Here is a 21,681-nt window from a genome sequence, read left to right on the forward strand (position 1 = left end):
GCTTCCCACTCCTACTGTTAGGCCTACATGGATTGTGAATCTGGAGACCCTGGATCATGTGGTCTTTGTTTCTGAAAATTAGGGCCAGGAGTTTTTTTTTCTCTTTTCTGCGGATTGTATGATGAGGAAAACATCGGCCGCCCTTATCTTGTTATTTGATACAGGGAGATGGGGAGGGTGAGCACATACATGGAGGGTGAACACATTGTACTGTAACTCTATCAGCAGCCATTATATATATATATCCATACACACACGCACGCACGTACGCACACACACACACACACACACACACACACGTGACGTCTTCCACAATTCCTGTTGCAGATTGTGTTTATGTGTTTTGCACTGATCCACACCGACGGGGCTTCCACTGAATCTGTGTTTCGGGTTACCATGCCTCCCCCTTTCCTCTCCCCTCTTCTCTCTCTCTCTCTCTCGTCTCTTCTCTCTCCTGGCTCCAGGAGTCTGGCTGTCTGCTCCTTAAATAGCGCTGACCTCAGTCCAGACTCTGGGGCTGCTACAGTCTTTAACTTTGCCGACCAAAGCTGGCAGAGAGAGAGCTCCTCTTTAGTAGTGTGCATGCGTGAGTCCGTACGTGCAGGTGGGAGGGAGGGAGAGTGAGAGAGACAAATGGACAGTCTTGAAGGCGGGCTGAGTGTATATTTACATACCTACTCCCTCACTTGTGGGTAGGGAGGCCGGAATGTGTCTCCCTGTCCGACGCCACTACGTACAGAGGTCTGGTACTAGACAATGTGCCCGGGCTGTCAAGACTGTCATCAGCGCACGGCTGTAAATAAACCCGCCTAACTGCTTTACAGTACATTCATATCGTGGGTAGCTAATGGGAGATTCCTACTGACAGAGCAACAATGAAATGGAAACGGTAAGATGATGTATGCAAACAGCTCTGCTTGGGAATGCGTTTCCATAAGCAGGCTAAAACATTGACATTAGTTCACACATAAACACATATGAATATATGATAGATGAGAATGTGAATGGGTCTCCTGGTTTGGATGGCTCGGGCGGACATTAATTATTTCTACAGGTCACGCTATATAACACGACCGTCTGCGCACGCAAACAAACGGCGTTGCCTGAGTGCACGGATCTGTCGCCTGTCAATGTTCTCTCAGTTTTCTCAGCGGTGATTGGATCTTTTATTTAGACCGTGCATCTTGGTTTCCTGATCTCAGTCTTTCCACCTGGAGAATGTACAGTATTGTACAGTTTGAATCAAGATTATACCCTTTAAGAAAATCAAATATAAATCTTAGTGGGTAACAACTTATTGAAATGCTCTTCTTTCTTAATTGTGTGATGTGGAACTGGGGTACCAGCTAGCCCAATGTCAGGAGGTAGAGATGGTGATTGTGCTGGCTACTTTAAGGTCATCATTGACAGAAGAAGGCTGTGAGACGGTGTGAAAAGTGCTGAATGACTATCTCTCTCAACCTCCCTTGCCCACTACACCAGTGACAGACACACAAAAGAGTAATCACTGCAATCTGACTTGTATAAAGACCATATATGCGGGAGGGAGAAGCCTTCTCAAAAGAGAGAGAAGCTATGGAGCAACATGTCTCCCTGAATACATTCCTTTATGCAGGGCTGGTATGTGAATGCTATCGGCGGGAGCATTAGAAAGACTAAAAAATTGTCTGTCACAAAATGGCTCTCAAATGGTAATTCAAAATGATAAATGGAAGAAGTTCAATAAAAGTGTCACAGCTGATTGGTTGTTAAGGAAAAAAAACGAAACACTGGAACATAATAAAGAAAAGGTTGGGTTTGAATGGGGAGAGGACAAGGGGGACTGAGAATGAATGTAGTGCATCCGTGGACGATCGGCATTCAGTGTTGCCGCTTAATTACAGTCCAGAGGTGTTACTCACAAGGTGCTTTCTCAGCAAAGCACGGCTGAAAGGTGACTTTAAAACAAACCCCTGGGGCAGTGGCTTTTAAAAGTGTCACAGTAAGGTGGAAAAAGTATCAATCTCTTCCTACGGTCTTTACGTGGGAGTTGACACATTCAGAGAGTCGAGTATAGAAAGTTTCATAACGCTCTTACAGAATCAAAGCAAAGCGTTTCATACAGTAGTGTGCTTTTACCAGTGCTAGGCTATAGCTAAACTTAAACTTGACTATCAAAGAAGATCTACTCAAAGTCAACTCATATCCTTGGATAATGCACAGGCATATTTAAACAAGCTGGATATCAAACTGTGAACAATGTATCGTGGTGAAAATTACCATAATACAAGCCACAATGATGTCTTCCTTCACTGAGGAGAGGGGGGAAGACACCAAAAGCACACACACACACACACACACACACACACACACACACACACACACACACACACACACACACACACACACACACACACACACACACACACACACACACACATTCCCCACTATAATTTTGAATCACCCCAGGGATTGCAAGTCCTTGAACTTCTCGAACGCAAGCTCAAAAAGCTGTACTTCTGGAGATGCTGTTTTGCAGGCATCGGCTGTGATGCATCTACCAACAGGAGCCATCCAGCTGGTGACGCCTGCGCATCGGGTTCTCAATCAGGTCCTCCCTCCGGTGGTCTTCTGATGCTCTCTTCGCACCTATACTCTCGCTCGTCCAGCGCAAGGACCTCGGCGGCCTTGTAGCCAATCAGCGAAGCTGCAGAAGGCAAACAGCTGGCGGGGGAGTGGAGGAGAGGTCACCCCGGGGAGAGCAGCGCCCTGCCACTGCAGGAGGTCATAATTAACACACCCCTCCTCCTCCTCTAGTCCACCACCTCTCCTCCTTATCTCCTTCACCTCCGTGACCCCCTCACACCCTCACGTCGGCCTCGTCTATACCTCAAGGGGTTTTTGACCACCACACGGCAAGTGACACACAATTACACACAGGGGCAGCCAGCAGCAGTGGGCAGCCTTATCAGTGGCGCCCGGAGGGACACCAAAGTGCTCAGTCCTGGTCAGGGACGGGACCGAAGAGCATCCGTTCTTCTGCATGTCTTTCGTATTGAGTTCCTGGTAGGAAACCCTTGCGAACGCGGGGAGAATGCGCAAACTCGGTGCCGTCATCGTCCCAGGCGGGAATCGAACCTAGGACCTTTTTGCCGCGAGGCGACGGTGCCAAGTACTGCACCACCTGCCACCCCTCCTCCTCCTGAAAACCTTTTCCTCTTCCACCCTCCCCTCTTCCTCCCCTCCTCCTTCCACCCTTCTGCTCCAGCAGCTCTATAGAGGCTGGAAGATCAAAGCTACTTAATTACCATCTCATGCACACGAGCTCTACACATGCCCCCTATTAAATACCATAAATGAAGCACTCGGAAAACATCTGATGCCGTCTACGGCGGTGTAGCGCTTGCGACGCACACCGTGTACGCGTAGTGCCTACGGCGCGCGTGCCGACCGCGACGCCAGCTGTTTACGTGCCCACGCCGCGATCGCGCCGGTGTCGCCGGGCCATCCGTCGACTTGACGCGCTCGGTGTGGAAGATCTGAGATGCGCTCCGAAAGCCATTCCCCAGTCGATGCCTTTCGGCGCTCTGGCACCCGAATTGATACGGCCGCTTATGCTTCCCAGGCACACTGCCAAGACGGAGCAAATTATTTTCCATTCCCAACCTTGCGATGGGAAAACAACAGCGGTCGCGCTGAAGAATGTACAGAAAACGGGGAGGAGGACATTCGGACGAATGATAACGATAACTGCGAAGTGGAGAGGAAACGTAAGGGGGGGAAGAACATGGAGCCAAACGAAGCGCCTGAGGAAACGAGAAACATGAGTAATGACACTGATCCACGATGACAGGCTGAACGCGATCCAGGCTCTGTGTGGAAATGAACCCCCACCCCTCTCTCTCTCTCTGTGCATTTCTCCCTCTCCTTCCGCTTTCTAAGCCCCCGTAAAGCCCTCCGCTCCCCCAGCCGGAGGGGACCCTGTGTGGGCAAGAGAAGGCCGGTCAGCCTGGTAGTGGTGCGCCAGTGGTGTCAGATCCATGGCTGAGGATTGGACCTCCGTGAGTTAAATGGGGCATAGCTGGATAAGAGGAAGCCTGTGTGGGGGCCAGAGCTAATACAGCCGCTGAGCTAATCACCCCTGAACAATTCTCCCTCAGCAGACAGAGGAGGTAGCAGATGCTGAGAAAGGGGAAAGTTTAAGGCTGACTTTGGAAGCCCGTCGAGCCCAACGCTCATCAGTGCTGACGAGGTCCAGACCAAACAGACAGCGAACGTCTCTGGACCATCTGGCACCAAATGGTCCAATGTCACGGCAGCATCCTCAACCTCCCTCTGGAAAATCCATCGTTTTTGGTGGAACCAATGTGCTTTTGTTAGCGGCTCCAGTGTGTCTTCCCCTAGCTGGCTTATTGCATTCGCTGATGTGTAAAATCCCTAATTAAGTTATCCTCATTTCTGTTTATAGAGCCTATTTCCTTTCACATGGAAACATTCACTGTCCATGTTCACTGCAGATCACCACTAAGGCACCAGCAGATTAATGTCAGTCATCAGGTTTGGTAATTAACTAATTAATAACACTGTAACAGAGCATCCTGCAGATGTGCTCTCATCTCTCTCCTTCCTCTAGGTGATGAAGAGAGGAATTGGAGCCGCCTGGAGTTTGTTTAATGACCAGGAGAAATACTGAGGTCTTATCAGTGGATTCTCTCAACAGGCATCATGAGAAATATTGATAGGAGGTGGGCAGAGTGGATTATTTCCATAGAGACTCAGACGAGCTCCCAGTAACAACATAATCTCCACGTTTGTGAGAAGAATACTGAGAGGAGCTGTGCTTTTAAAGTTAAACCAACAACTTTGAGGCTTTCAGATATACAGCATGTGAGAAAAATAGAACATTTTCCCTGACAGAACGCAGTAAACAAGTACAAAGCAGGCGATCTAGGCCACTTAATTAGCTCTTGCGATACCTTTGAGAAACATGTCTCTAAATATGTTGAGATGGACGTGATTGTAACAAGTGACAAGTAGCACAATTCTCACAGTGCACCGTCAACAACACCAGACTATTTTCTAGGAGGCGATTTGAATAGACTGAGAGACAGCTTTTAGTTAGAGTGGATACATCTGGGAGAGCGGGGATAAAGAAACCTCCTGGCTTGTGCATAAACAGACCCATGGAATGACACACAACAGCTGACAGAGAAAACCATGAGGGCAAGTCTGAGTTTTCAGGCACATGGACATCTTCCATATTCAAATGGGAATGAAAAACAAAAAAGAAGAAGAAAATAAGCTGAGAGAAAAACTGAAACAAATAATTATTCTCTTTGTTCCTTTACCTGTACAAAAGCTGCAGCTGCACTATTGCCGAGTCAGGCTTGACAACAAGCGTGATGTAATATGAATTGTCAGACCCTCCCCGGCTTTTTGAGGGGATCACCAGACCCTTGGTGAACAGGAAGTGTTTGTGGACCAAAGGAGGAAGGAATCAATGTGCAGAATTACTGAGTTCTACTGAGAATGACTGTATAAAGATTCAGAATCAGGCCATTAAACTTGAAAGCTGTTTGGGAGGCTTTTTCCTGCTTAACTAAGTAGCTAAATTGGATTCTAAGTGCTTGTTCCATAAATTCAGTGTCACAAAATAAGTAAACAAATTACTGGTCTTTGCATGTTGACAATTCATCATCTATTCCATGATTTGTTTCATGAATGAATAGTTTTGTATTTTGTTGGCAGCTTACTGTACAAGTTCTGTGGTTTCACCAAGGACTTCTTTTCCCAGCAGCCATCAGCTCTAGGTTCATTAGATAACACCGATACATGACAGGGCTAACTCAATCAGCATGAAAGCAAAGTGCTGTGGGCATCAGGGATGTCCTTGACGAAGCCTGTCGCATCACAAATAGACAGACCGCCCCAAGTTCACTCTGACCATCCAGAACCCTCGCCTGACCACACAAGTGACCTTCACAACAACAGCTGATTTCTAATCTCAACAGATTACACCGGAGCTTCAATTGTGCTTGGTAAACACATCCATTGACTGCATAGTTTGGTGCAGCTGTGAAACCATGAGTCAGGTTACCAGGATAAAGAACTGCTTACTTACGACAATAGAAGAAGACACAACCGGCATTGACTTATTTTCCATCACTTCACCCCCTGTGAGTCCTCTGAGTCAATTTTGGCGTGGCTTTAGGTGTATTAAGTCAAGGTCAACTGTCTAACCCCTTCATGTCAAGTAATTTATCCATTTCAAGACGGCTGTTACACCTATATCGGTGTACAGAATCCTATCAGGCAGGCCAGTGCTGCTAGGCTTTCTCATTTGGTTCAATTTGAACCGGTGTTCACCAGGATGCCCCATAAAATGTGTTCAATTTAAGGATATTATACTTTTATTAGAGATGGTGGGAGTGTGTAGAAAGACGATGAGGAGACAGCTGTGACACACAGACGCCCTTAGGGGAGGGGGGAGTTGTCCATTTTGGTCCAGAAAACACTTTCACGGATCATAAATCCCCCCCCCCCCACCCACCCCCCCTCCTTAGAAAGTCATAACTTGACATTGCAGCACACAACCAACCACAGAATGCTGCTCTGCCTTCCGACTTCCAAAGCCAGGAAAAGGCTTCACATACAGTACAGGTGTCCCTTCAGGACAAATGCCCAAACTTTTAATACCACAACACAACAACCCCTTCTGAATTACTTCCTTCCTACTAATTAAATGTACGCTTTATGTATATCCCTACCAATCACAAGTCTTGTCAAATGCTGTCATTTCAGCATATTAGCCAAAAAAAAGGAAAGCACTACTAAGCGCTGGTATGTATATTTCTGTGAAATCCTCCCAAAACTGTATCAGGAAGGAAGCCAGACACAGAGGGAGGTTTGTCAATGACAGATTAATGGGGAAATACAATCTTAAAACTGCTAATGAGCTTTGGAGAAGACAGTGGAGAGTCCAGCCTTTATAAACAAAGGACTTCGATAAAGTAGCTTAGTTTGGTGGAAGATGGGCTCGTTAAATCTCTCTTTTGTGTGTTTTAATCTCGAGATCTGTTGATGTGAATAACTCTCCCACAGCCTTTGAGCTTGTACTCTTTTTTTACAAGGAGCTTGGAGAGTTTTAGCATTTGGAAAAGCACTCAGTTGTGGTGAGCTTAATGTTAAGCCTATAAAATACATAGTGAGTCTTGCATCAGGCACCTGGAGTGAGCAGCCTTCCATGATAGGAATTCAACTAAATAAAATGGTGTCCCTTAAACGTCTCTCCCCTAGCCTGGATTTGCCTGAGGCAGAAAGAGTGCAAGTGGAGAGAGAGTTTTACAAGTGGCAAACCAAACACATCTAACGTTATACCAAAGCAGAATTCCCCAAGGAGGACTGAGGGAGCTATTTGGGGTTTCCAAGTTTAGCAGGCAGGGGCTGCCTCTCCACTGACCCTCTACAGGCGTCCATTAGAACAGGTGTGTGATGGAGACCCCTGTGTGGAACAATCTGCCTGTTCCACTCCCCCGCCCTCCAGTACACCCTGGCACCCATCACAGCCTCAAGAGCGGCAGCTTCATGATATTTACAGTGATATCATAATACAAACAACAAAAGCTTTGAACACATATTGATAACAGATATTGCACACCTCTACAGCCTCTAACAAGAGTCTCTATGAGTGGTCAGAAGAATTTTGCTCGCGATTTCCGCTGCCTTTGACTGCGCCCGCCGACCCCTCGGTCACCATCTCACGTGAGTCTGTAATACAGTGTAGCTGCACAATTAAAGTCTGCCATCTCCTCAGTCACCAGGCCCCGACAGGAGACTTCATTCTCTTGATACAGAACATAACCGGACAGATGGCCGCTGTCGCGACATAGCTATCTTCATTTGAGGGCATTTTCCAGCAAAAACTGGACATGCTGTTGGGCTCTGAACCCGGATGCTGCACCCGTGTATTGAGAACCCTCGACAGACAGGAGGGTAGAGTTTGGTGCGCGGCCGTTTATTGTAGTCAAAAATAATCATAATGGGGAGAAACAGTTGCCACGACTAAAAAGGGAAGGTTCAAACGAATGGGGGGGGAATGTACGGATGTGTGCGCGCTATAAGAAATGGGATGTGGAAACCAGAGGGGTGCGTGGGTGCAGTGTGGTGTCAGTATGGGTATCAGTGACTGGTGTGTTGTAAATGTGCGTGTGAGGACCTGAGGGACGAGGGTGAATGGGCTGTCAGGAGCGGCTGAGGGGGGAGGGGTGAGGCGGCCTGGGGGCAGAGCGGAGGCAGAGAGCGGCGGCGAGCCGCGGAGCGGGGAGACGGAGTGGTGGAGACGCCCTGAGGAAGGGGCGCTGGCTGGCCCAGGGTGGATACAGCTAGAGAAGTCCAGGGAGAACGGGGAGCGGAGTCCGGGAGCGATGAGTCGCGGCGTGGAGGCAGGGGCGAGGAGACGCGGCGTGAAGGCGGGGGCGAGGGGATGCGGCGTGGAGGCGGGGGCGAGGAGACGTGGCGTGGATGCGGGGGAGAGGAGATGCGGCGCGGGGGCGAGGCGCGGGAGCCGGAGAGACGCTAGGACGCTGGCGGAACCTTTCAGGGTAAAAGGAGAAAAACACGGGCAGAATTAGGCCCTGTCCACACGTACACAGAGTTTTTGGTCACTGAAAACTGATCTTTTTGAGGACGCCTTCCAAGGTGGAGATCTGTAAAAACTCTGGTTTAAGTGGATTCGTGGGGAAGGGTAAAACTGAACATTACTACACTGATGAGAGGAGGCAAATAGTTTTTATTCCACCTCTGTTGCGAGGTCCAAAGTAGGACTACGCCGCAAACATCGCTTCTGGACCAGGCCCGGCAGATGCCTTTTTATCTCTGTCCAACAGGTGTGTTGAGTTGTTGATAGATTGCTGCTGCTGCCGAGCGGAGCAAGCCTCTCCGGCGGAAGGTGGAGTCCGCGTCCCCGGGGTGCGCGCCTCGCTCGCCCTGCCATGCCGGTTCCGCGGCCCAGAACGACTCGACTCCCGGACCGGACCCGAAGTTCGAGCCGGGCCCTCAACATATGCCATCAATTTGGGACTAATTCTATTAATTAATTACAGATCATGTAATTTATTTTATTTTATTTTTTAAATTGTTTGACAGGCCTACAAATTACACAAGAAGTACAATTTCCATACAGTATAAAGATAAAGATAAGATAGATTATGTACATGCTATACATTATGGATATGAATTATTCATAGACCCACACACAGACTCACACCTGCCACCACGCATATATTCACACACGGTCAATAAATACTGACATGCTTAATGGTCTCCATGTTGACTTATGTCCATGTGTATGTGGCTCATTGATTAATATCAGCCAATCACGTTCCACTCTCTGAGTGTTCACATGCTAATCATGTTGTTGTCTGCGAGGAGAGGGATTTGGCGCGTTTCTGTTGAACTGGCAGTTCTCAGTGTCACTGGTGAGTAATGGCTATCGAATGGCAACATCTAACCAATGAACGAAGACAGGAGTGCTTAACGTCATGATCAAGGCTCGGGAAATGGCAGAGGTCAGACACTCATTTTGATTGGTGGAATTAGTAGATTTGCATGTGGAGATGAGGATCGGGCATCAGGTCGAGGGAGAAAGAGTAAATCAAATTCTGATAGCCTCCAATATTGACCTCCATTAGCCTACCACAATCACATAGCCAATATGCTCATGATTCAAATTAAGCTAATGTATGTTTCGAAATTGAGACTGTTTATGAGAAAATAGTCACTTCCATTCTCCAAGCTGCTTGTTTCTAATTATGTTTTAAAGTAATCCAATTTTGTAGAGCTACAGATCCCACCAAACGACATACCTTGAGGAAAACAAAGGAACACAATACCTACAAACCTTTGGGCTATACGTCCTGCCAATAACTGATTAGCCAAGCAGGCACTGCTGCCTGGGTAACTTATGACACACATTGAGGTTGCTCACTAATTACCTAGGAAACCAATTAACACTGGCAGATAAATTGTCCTACTAAAATAACAGGCTGACGGGTAGAATAGCAATGAGCTCAATCACCTTTAGTATTTCCCTTCTGAACAGGAGTACAGGTGGAAAGACTACATTCTCTTCGTTCGAACTTTGTTCTGCGGGGTGAGCTGGTGGAGGGTCATGGTGTTATTTCGGAGTGAGTCATTTTAGACAATAACACAGTTTGATTGATGGGTCAGCTCCACATTTATATGTCCAGTCATCCATCACTTTGGCCCACCAATAAATCACAATTTTTCGGCAGTCGACAGAAAGCTCACAGATCGTCACGAACCTCGAGATACGCATTTAAAGCTCTGTTATTTGCCACATTCTGAAAGTTGAATTATTCTTCTGAGAGAGACTCCAAAGGCACCTGGCTTATCTCAGTGTCTGATTGGCATTTTAATTACACATTTTCCATCCTCTTCATTTACCCTTCAGACAACATCTTGACATGCTGCTTGATGAGAGCTGAACCTACGATGGAGCTTCATATAAATTGCTCTCATTTAGCAGTTAGCATTGGATGTGTGGCTGATACAGCTATGCATATTCACACTATGGGCTACTACATATGAAAGATGAAAGATGTAGAATGATGCAGACAACACTGTGTTGTGTAACAGTGTGCGGTATACATATGGAGATCATTACTTTACTGATGAGTCATCTCAGGAGAGGTTCTCAGGGGAGTCTGTCAGAGTATGGCATCTGAATCATAAACCATCAGTACCACAGGAGTTTAGATTGATACGGTGCAGAGCGGGTACAATTTGGGGAACTTGTCTGCCCCCCCCCCACCCCACCCCCCCCGGATTTCTGTTCCTAGATACATTTGAATGATTTAACGGACATCCAACTCTCAGGAACAACATGTACCAGAATGTTGCCTTTCACTGCCATAACCTTATATTCACACACAAGCGCTTTTAGGAATCGCGAACCAAGCACCACTAATGTTTGGTAGATTTATGGTGTTGACGAAGAAATACTGTATGCCCTGCAATTGTTTCTGAATGATCCATGGTGCATTAGTATGGAAGGGCCAAATGCCTTAACTTTCCCTTTTTTTAAATTTGTGGAGTGGCATTCCTGTAGCATTCCTTTTCCTGTTTTAAACATGCATACTTTATCAAGTGTGAGAGGTGCAATTACAGCTCAACAGTGCGTGTAAAGCCATATACTTTACAGGAAATGGACAAGAACGTGTGCATACTGTTGCCATTAGAATTTCAACGCCAGATTTCCAAGTGTTGATCTACTGGGGTTGAGTTTTGCTGAAGACCATTCTAAAGAGTGGCACGGTGCTTTGCACTGTTGCCTCACAGCAAGAAGGTTCTGGGTTCGAATCCTGCTTGGGACACTGTCTGCACAGGTGACTTATTCAGGTGGGGTATCTCCCAGACCTTTCTGTGTGGAGTTTCCATGTTTGCTCCCAAGAACCCCAATATGCAAAACATTGCTCTTCCGTCCTGTCCCTGACCAGGGCTGTGTTTCCCACAGGGCTGTGTTTCCCAGAGGCATCGTAGCGCTACGGTGAACGCCGTAGGTAAGCTACGGCATTCACCGTAGCGCTACGATGCCTCTGGGAAACTCAGCCCAGGACTTGGATGGCCACTGATGAGGCTGCCTACTGCTCCTGGCTGCCCCTGGAGGAGGACAGCTTGGATGGATAAAATGCAGAGGACACAGTGTGTGTGTCGTGTGTACTGTGTCGCCGCTCATTCACGTTTATGTTCATATGTTTTGCCCGGTGGCTAATAAAAGACCCTTGAGGTCCTGAAATTATTAATTATTAATATCAACTCTGCCACAGATAGCCTGTTCTAAGCTTACAGCTCAGTTTTGTTCCTCGTATACAGTAGCTCCTCATATTGTGTTTAAGTCCACAGAGTGTAGTGCAACACAGAGTGGAAATTGTGTTCATTAAGGCAAATGAGATTCATGTGTGTGTGTGTGTGTGTGTGTAGGAGGGGGAGGCAAATTAACTAAACGACAAGCACGAGAAAAAATGCTAGAAGTCCCGTCGGAACGCCGCTGTGTTTCCAGGCCTCGGGCGGCCGCGTCACAGCCCGCTCTGGTGATTCACAAGGTGACTGTGCCGGTGCTCCCGGTTGTTCCCTAATCTGCAAACTACGATGTTCAAAAATATATTTATTTTCTTCATTTCAGATTCCTCGCCTTCAACTGCTTCCCCTAACGTTGATAACAGAGAGGCTTTGTGAGCCTTCTCCACACACTTGCTTGAGGCGTGATTGATTTTTCTAGTAAGCCTAGTACGCAGACAGCCTTAAGCTCTCTTGTGGCGGGATCTTCCAGCAATGGTGCTATAAGCTAAAACAAATCATGCATTATTGGGGGTGTAATATCCAACTTCTCTCTCATCTGCGTGCACTGGGCATTCCACATCCCCCGACATGAATGCACCCTGGCGCTTAAAAGTCCCATTGTAATTCAGTACGCGTACTGAAGGTGTTTCGCATTCATGAGTACCCAAAGATAAGACTTCAGTTCCATTGTAACCCCAGTCAATAGGTATGAGGGGCGAAGGCATGACATTTTAAAGAACATAGACATTTTAAAGAACATTGAACATGACATTTTAAAGAACCCAGACTAACCGTGATGAAGGCAGCATTGCTGCAGAAGCGTTGGATTTGTGTCATTAAATCTTTTAACTCGGAGCTTCGAGTGTGCGGCCGGCGAGCCACTTTATTTTCCCGTTTGTTTTTGTTGGCCGCCACCTCATCACCACAGGTGTGCGTTGCACTCACTTTGATTTTAAAGAACACAAACAAATAAATTGTTTGTTCCTAGTCTACCTTCTTGCTTTTCAGAGCTTGTCTTGGAGATTCGTTGCTCGGCTTTGAACAAAGGTCAGAACAAACGCAATGTCTACCGGTTTGCTCCTTTGCCTGACAAACAGGGTGAGTTTGTCAAAGAGAGACTGTTTGTGGGGTTGTGAGGTAAAAGAAACAAAGAGGCCCTGAGCAGCAATGTCAATATCTGGCATCATATCATTACAGTACAGACAGAATGGGGAAAATATTGTGTTACCAATCAAGATTCTTTCATGACGCATGTATGTGATGCAGGCCTCCTGCACCGCGACCGCTGGCACCACCGTTCTTACTGAAGGCTATTTCGGACAATAACTAAGCTCACTTACTCTAGGCTACTTATGGTAAGTTGCGTTGGATAACAGTGTTTGCTAAATGACAAAAATGTAAATGTAAAAACATTTGTAAAGAACTGGGTGACTGTCAATATTGTCAAATACTTGTGGTGTGCTTGATTTCCAGTGAATCAGTGAATAATTCCCACAAGCGTCAACTGTGAGGCACATGAAATGCTTTCAAATAGGTGTATGTAACTGAAAGGATGCTTTACAGCTGAACTATAAAGTAGGTGGTATAGTAGGGGTGTCACGGTTCTCAAATCCACAGTTCGATTTGATTAAGGTCACTTTCCAATTCGATTTTCGATTTTATTAAAAAAATATATAATAGTACAGCTTCTCCCTGGGGGGGGTGGGCAGAGGTCAGTCACGCCACCGGGACCGGAGCACGGTACGAATGTGTGTCTGGTACGAGTGTGTGTGTGTCCATACCTGGCCTTGTCAGAGAGGCTGAGGTCTTGGGATCTTGGGTCCTGCTGCTGCTCCAGCAGCTCTGGTGTTGTTGGGCTGCTGCTGGAGACCCTCGTCCTCGTTGGTGGTGGTGTCTGTGGCGTCGCTCTGACAACGAGGGCCACGTTTCAACCCTAACCCTTAACTAGCTGTTGGCACAACAAAATAGTTTAAGTTGATAGTTAACAGTGTTTGAATATATGTGTGACAAACTGAACACCAGCCATGATACACTTAGGATGGGGCATGGGTGTAGAATTTAGGGGGGACGCTGGGGACATCCCCATCAATATTCAGAGACTACTGAATTGTCCCCAACAATAATTTGGTAGGCTACACAAACGCCAGATCTCCTCTATTAGTCCCGCCTCACTAGCCCAATATCGCTAATAGGATTGGTTTGCCATTTCTTGCTAATGCGTGGGAGACTGGATGTAGTTGAATTTGGTTGCGCGGCTACAAAGTTCAGCCTCCGTCAAAACTACAGTTATGTGCATAATACGGGAAAATTGATTCAGTGGCCTATTGAAAGTGCATTTCATTTTTCAATAAAGTTTAATCCCATATTAACGGAAATGCCTTGCCTACCATTGCAAACGCGGCTGAAATGCATAAAGTTAGTAAACAAACCAGACATGTAGCCTAATGTTTAGGTAAATTAGGTTTTGTTGTTATCAATTTGCTATCTGTTGTATGCAGCAAATGCACATGTGGGCCAAATGCATGACCCATCAGGATTAAAGAACCAGCCATCAAGATAATCCGAGTTGTAGCTCATGCATTATTTTTTTTATACTATATAGTGCAAAAAAAAAAAAAGGCTCACGCGCTCTCGCATTATATATGTCCCCGCAGAGCTCCAATCAAAAATACGCCCTTGGGACAGGGCATAGAGCATGTAGCCTAAGCAGCAGTGTTGAGGTTATCTGCCCATTTTATAACTCTCTCCCTCACCCTGACTATAGGGGGATAGTGGCTAGTGGCACTCACCGCTGGACAGCTGTAGCGGGCCTGGCCAGCTCTGGCAGGAATCCGGCCTTGTGGCTTGATTCCTTTTGCGGCTGGTCCAGCTCTTTCTGTATCTTAATTCAGTCAGGTTAAAATCCAGGTGTAGGCTACATGAGTTCTTAAAGAGTATGTGTGTGTGTGTGTCTCTCTCTCTCTATCTGTGTATGTGTGTGTGTGTGTGTAAAGCTCCCACACATGATAATCGAAATCAAAGCAGGCTCGCGATTCAATCTCCCAGTATTTTCTTCTCCCCGCCCCTGCGTCCCGCGCGACAAACAAATCAAGTGATTCGGGTAAAAAGTAAAGAGTAGCCTAAAGTTAGTATCACTTGCCCAAGGTAGCTATGTTTTCTTTTGAGCCAGTTGGAAAAGGTAGCTATAGGTTTTCGTTTCAATGATACCCAAGTTGTATTCAAACAGACACAGGTGCTACATTCAACATTGGATCGTTTTGTAAACTACTGATGCATGGATGAAATGCTGCTGGAGGGAGAGTTCATCTGAGGACGACGGTAGCTATTATGTTCAAGCAGCCTGGTTGCTGAGATTGAAATCGGGAACAAAGCAAAACACAGCCAGCTAAAGTTTGCTAGTGCTAGGTAGTTAGCACAATAGTTATCCGGCCAAACGGGCATTCATAGAATAGCTAGTGCTAGAATAGCTGGCTAGCTAGCCAGCCGTTTGGCTGTAGTGCTAGGTATTATCTAACTAGCTCACTTATAGCTAATGTTAGCTAGTTTTGCGTCGCTACCGATTTCAGTCCCAGCAACTAGGATAGAGTATAGACTCCTTGTTAGCACTAGCTAACTTAAGCTGTGTTTTAGATCATTTCGTAACTGAATGATACAGCCTAATGCTATTACCAGCTAAACATACAGCCATGTTAGAGTTGGCTAGCACTACAGCTAGAGATAGCATTGATCTGAAGAGAAAGCTAACGTTTCTTTTCACTTCTTGGAGTGGGGAAGTCTTTACATATCAAGCTGGCCTATAGGCCTAAAAACTGGCATATATAGGCCTAAAAAATGGCATAAACGTCAGTGCTGTTTTTTTCTGATCCGATTCCGATACCTGCATGGGTGAATTTGGATATCTGCCGATACCGATCTGATACTGATACTAGTGGTCTTTTTTCTCTAATAATTATTTATCATTAACTTAAATAATTATTATCATTAACATACACTTTGCACATGCCACATTTTTCCTCTGCTGTATTGTACTGTGGGCCTACTGCATTTAACTGTTGTTATTATTAGGATATCTTGTATCTTGTTGTTGTTGCTGCAACGTTGAGGAGCCAAAACATAATAATTTTACTCCCATATGGGTAATTGTATTGGATGTAGGCCTAACAATGAAAGCATCCTTGAATCCTACTATATATTCATTTTCGCGTATCAGTGCCCACGTTCATCAAATAAAATAACTAATTTGTAAATAATCTTGGGATTACCCCCTGTCTGCTCTGCTCTCCTGTCACTCACTCTGCACCTGCAACATGGGGTCTCAGCCTCAGTAGAGAGCAACAGTGTCATATTTCAACGTGACATGACAAGCGTAAGGAGAGGGAGAAATCGCTCTGGCTAAGTTTACAGATTGCCTCGTCTAGTTTACAGATCGCCTCTTTGATAATATCATGTTCATTGGGTTTAAATCTGAAATATTGCCAAATAAGTGTGTTTATTTTGTAACGCCTCTGCCACTGTCTAGTGTACCTAACTCAAGCAGCACTCGAGACTTTCACTTTCACACGTAAATGTTCTTAGGAATTTTTTTCAGTTAACATTTGTTTTCGCACCAAACATTTGTAAACATAAGTGAACATTCTGAAAAGGTAGAAAACTAGACGCTGGACCGAGGGAAATTTGAATTGTGATTGAGAATGAATACCGGAGCCCTTTCACTTCATCTGGATCAGTACGTGTACTGGCAACGTCAGGCCGTTACCCGATCCGTGAACTACGTCTGTATCTGAGCCCGATCCCTATACTGGATCACATCGGTTACATCTCTAGTATTTCCAGAGGTACATTTTATCTCGTCTGAACTGACAAATCAAAGTGAATTTTCTGTCTTTCTCTCTCTCCTGGTCATCAGGAACTCCCAGCGCAGTGGGAACTGGACGGACTTGAACAGCCTGACCAGCGGCCGAGGAGGAGCCAACAACCGCCACGGCAGACTGAACACGGAGTGTGAGATCAACAACCGCTCTGCAGCCAACCTCCGCAGCCTCAACATTCCCTCTGTCATAGGTAAGGGAACACAGCCCTACACACACACACACGCTCTGAGGCCAGGGCTCTGGCTCCAGCCAGAGGAGCAGCAGCCCGCTGGGGAACGACGACACCGACTTCACCCAGAAGGTCCGCCGCCTGCAAACGGCCAAGCAGAAGCTGCGGCAGCTGCAGGAGCTGGCGGCCATGGTGCAGGTGAGGATTAGTTAGATTCCCACTCCCACGGCCACCATCACAGAGAACAGGTAGCAGTATTACCACTCCACTAGGCCTGAGATAGAGCAGAGTGAGCCGTAGGCTAGCGGCATAGCGTGACATTTATTTTGGACTTTTTGACTGTGCACACAGAACTACTAGGGATACATGATGGGCATCTTTTCCAGTACAAAACAATGCCGGCAGGTATATCTGCCTATGCCTCATGCAGTGAGAGCACACTGCTGAAAGAGGAAGGCTATATACTGTAGACCTGGGACAATCTACAACAATTTTGATGGCATATTGAAACTGTCTGGGGAGAGGACTCCATGTCACAATTGTTATCTCACCGCAGCTTAATCACCTCTGGCAGATTGCTATTGCGGAAAATTTGATGAATTAAATTGCACGCGGAGGCATGAAAACGTTTTATCCCGTGGCCATCGTTAAATAGGCAATAATGAGTTCTGCGTTTTTTCACCAACTAGTGCCCGCCTCATTTATATATGTCATAATCAGGCGATCGCATCAGATCACAATATTTCAATTCAACTTTTGCATCATGATTTTGAATTGTTTTTTTTTTCTTCCTTTTTTCTGCTCTCTTTTCCTTCTCCATTTCTTCTCATCTGGACTACTGTGACTACAGCTGCTTTCTCTTCTTAGTACAAGAGTAAACAGCACCAGGCCTCAGCCTCCATAGATTAAACGCTTGGCATGTCTCTCTATGCGAGAGTCAGATGGTTAGGCAGAGAGGGGTTTGTCTCAATCGTTTGACATTTTATTTTTGACCCATATAAATTCATACAGTGACAGAGAACACAGACAGAGAAAGAGCAAACCGACACCAAACAGCAGGTTGAATCCTTTCCCACCAGCAGTTAACCCCCCCTCCCACAGACATATTTTATAACTTGATTTAAACTAATTTATACACAATGGGCCTCATTCATGAATGAAGTTAAGAATTTCTTTGGAAGCATTTCTTCTTAGATTCCACTTACGCCGTTTCCAAGAAGATTCTGGCATTCACCAATGTTCTCACATGTATATTGTATTCTATCACCTTGGCATTGTATTTTGCACTGTCCTGTCTCGCTATGTTTATGCACCAAGGCAAATTCCTCGTAGGAGGAGGCCTACTTGGCTAAATAAAAATCTGATTTTGATTGCCCATGCTGGATTCAACCTGCAGTCTTCAGACTTGCCAACGCACCTGACACAACCCCGTCTTAACTATTGTGCTACTGAAAAGAGACATCTGTGCACGACCGTGGCCTGTAGTTGCATGCACTTATATGGGGCTGGCAGGGAGTGCATTCAATGCACATTCAATTTGCGAAACCAGGGGATTCACCCTTAAGAGAAGGCAGGTGCGAACTCTTTCAGCGGTTTACGAACACGTCGGGAATCAGACAGGAGCCTTCTTTAGAAACGTTCTTAGGAATAAATTTAAGAACGGAACTTAGGAAGATATTGGTGAATGAGGCCCAATGTCTTCTTGAAATGTAGGCTATTATTCTCTCTCTCTCTCTCTCTCCTCTCTCTCTCTCTCTCTCTCTCTCTCTCAACAACAACAACATCATCTCTCTACGGGCTATTTTGATGATGGTGGTTCTTAACCGTTGCAAAGGAAACATTTTCTATTTTGGGAGCCCATAATTATCTTCTTCTGACCTCGACATGTGTTTGACCCAAAGCAACAGACTGAACATATAGAAACCAACATGGCATTCAACAACACATCTCTCTCTTTCTCTCTCTCTCTCTCTCTCTCTCTCTCTCTCTCTCGGCCTTCAACAACACATCTCTCTCTCTCTCTCTCTCTCTCTCTCTCTCTCTCTCTCTCCACACACCATCCTGCTCCAAGTCAGTCTGAATTGGCAGGCACGCTGCTTGACATTAATGGGAATTTGTTTTTGCAGCTCTCCCGGTAATTAGTTTGTTAAAACGGAACGAAACGCACACATCTCAGGAAACGCGAAATTGAATATTAATTAAATGGCAAATAGAATCATGCTTGAGCGCTGATAGCTGCAATGTTTATCTCTCTTATAGCCATATGATTAACAGTCTATTTGTTTGTGCTCATCTTATATTCTCATAGCTAAGTAATCCAGTCAAGACTTTCCTATCCCTTCCTAGATTGATTGATTGATTGATTTTATTTATGGATTGAGTAAAAACAGTAATCCAAGGGATGACATGTGAAAGTGTAAACACTTATTTCACAACATCGTCCTTGGATATTTACATACAAGACAACAATAACACAAGACATTCCTATGAGCTTTTCCAAATCAATTCTCCCAACAGAGGATTTGTCGCGTCCGTAAAGATTCATCTTCCTTATTTCGCATCGCATCAGAACTATCTGTCTTTTCTGTCCCCCGCTGTACTCATGGGGGTGCGGCTGACATTTGGTGTTTTTTTGTCGTAGTGCCGCTGTGGCTCGTACTGACGTGACCGCCCGACGGATCATAGCTCTCTGTGTTGTGGACGTGCGGCGGGCGGGCGGCCGACGGGGCCCGGAGGTCGGGACCGCAGCGGCGGCGTGCGGCGTGCCGGGCAGAGACTGTCCCGTGTTCGGATTGCGTCCCGCGGTTGCCCGTCACTTCTAGAACAGTGGGGGACCGCATCAACACGAGAGAGAGAGAGAGAGAGAGAGATGCCAAGAGAGGTCAGAGGACCATGAGAACGAGAGGCAAGAGGATCAGCTTAATGGCGCGGCACACAGTACCACGGCCCCGGACCGAGAGCGTGAAGAGGGAGTGGATACCGACACGGGTGACCAGGGGCTCAGAGTTATTATAGAGAGGGGAGAAGACCGGATGAATAATTCACCTGGCCTCTCTCCCTGATCTCCTCTATTCCCCGCTGACTCCTGCTCTGTGAGACGTGCGTGTTTGTCTGATCTGTCAGAGAGGCATACAGTACTACACATTAGCATGTGAACAAAGACACACACACACACAAACAAACATTATGATTACATTACATTACACTCATTTAGCACTTTTATCCAAACTGGCTTACAATAAGTGCATTCAACGTAGGTAGTCAAGAGAACTACAGTTGCCAGAACTCGTATGGTATGTGCATCTAAGAGTGTCTGAGAGCTTCACCAGTAAAGTAAAAGTGCAAGAACAGCTGAATACAAAGAAGTACTAAGAGGACAGACACACACACACACACACACACACACACACACACACACACACACACACACACACACACACACACACACACACACACACACAACTCTCCCTTGGCCCAGAGCTGCCTCACTGGACATTGGCTGTTGAGTCTTATCTGATGGGTGTGTATCGGACTCGATCAGTTCTACAGAGTTGACCGTAGGCTGTGGACGGAACTATTGTTGTGGTGGCTGCTGCCGTCCACACCTGGTTCTGTGTTGCATTTCCCTGTTGTTAATTTCCTGTTCCTGTTATTCGTGGCTAGTGAATGACACACAAACGTTTGGTAGTGGACAACAGAAGTTGTGTTGGCTCACTTCTTAGAACTCTTACAGTTGACGGGCGCCCCGGTAGCTCAATGGGTTGGGGCGCTTACCATGTAACGGCTAGTCCTTACCGCAGCGGCGTGGTTCCGAATCCAGACCCATGCCCTGTGCTGCATGTCTTCTCATCTCTCTTTCCTGTCTGTCCTTGCAATGTCTATTCAAATAAAGAAGAAATGCCCTAAAAAAAAAAACTCCTACAGGTGAATAAATATGAACATACTGTAGGACCCCCTCTGTTATTCTAGCTTCGAGCACAGACTGGACGAGCGCCCCTCCATGAATAAATATACAGGCGCTGGCTTGGAGGAACGACACGGACTGACTGTGAAGGGATTCAGTTCCTTAAGCTCGTGGATTATTTATCTGTTGACTGCACACGTTAGACACACACAGGTTGTTGAAAGGAAGACTTAAGTTGGCTGACACTGCCATCTGAATCGCTAAAATCCTTTCTTTCCTAATAATGCATGTTACTGAATTGTTTTTGTTTTGTTTTTAGTTCAGGCAGTTCTTGTACCCAACCGTCTTCTCCTAGAGGATCAAAGCTGTCTTGCCCAACGGTATAAACTTAATCCTTCAAAATTGTTTCCCAGCTTTTAATTAGCTGTTCAAACTCTGCGCCCTGGAAAGGTCAATTAGATAATTAATTAGTCAAGTAAATGTAATGGGCTTGAGATAAAGTTTAATTACCAGCCTGTTGATTACTCTCTCTCATCGTTAAGTCATCTCTTGCCATCACTCCGTCACACTCCCTGCAGAGACAGAGGAGATGGAGAGGCTAATCGGTCATGGTATTTTCCTATATTCTTTCCCTCACCGACTGCTGCTGGGTTAGCTACAGTGCTCCGCGTGTTCCCAGCTCTGTGTCGGCCTATATGACTTGCGGGTTGATGGAGGCGAGCGACAGTAACATCGGTCGGCTCCGGGTCTCGTCACCACGCGCAGTTTTGCGCCCGTCTGCGGTGGGCGGAAGTAGACCGACCCGCTACCTGGGAGCGGCTCCTGGGTCCTCGGCGAGCTCTCTGATGTAAGGCGGCGGCAGGTGGGGAAACAGCGGGGTGGCCATAAGACGTAGGCAC

This window comes from Borostomias antarcticus (genome assembly GCF_949987555.1).
Source record: "Borostomias antarcticus genome assembly, chromosome: 20".
Lineage (NCBI taxonomy): Eukaryota > Metazoa > Chordata > Actinopteri > Stomiiformes > Stomiidae > Borostomias > Borostomias antarcticus.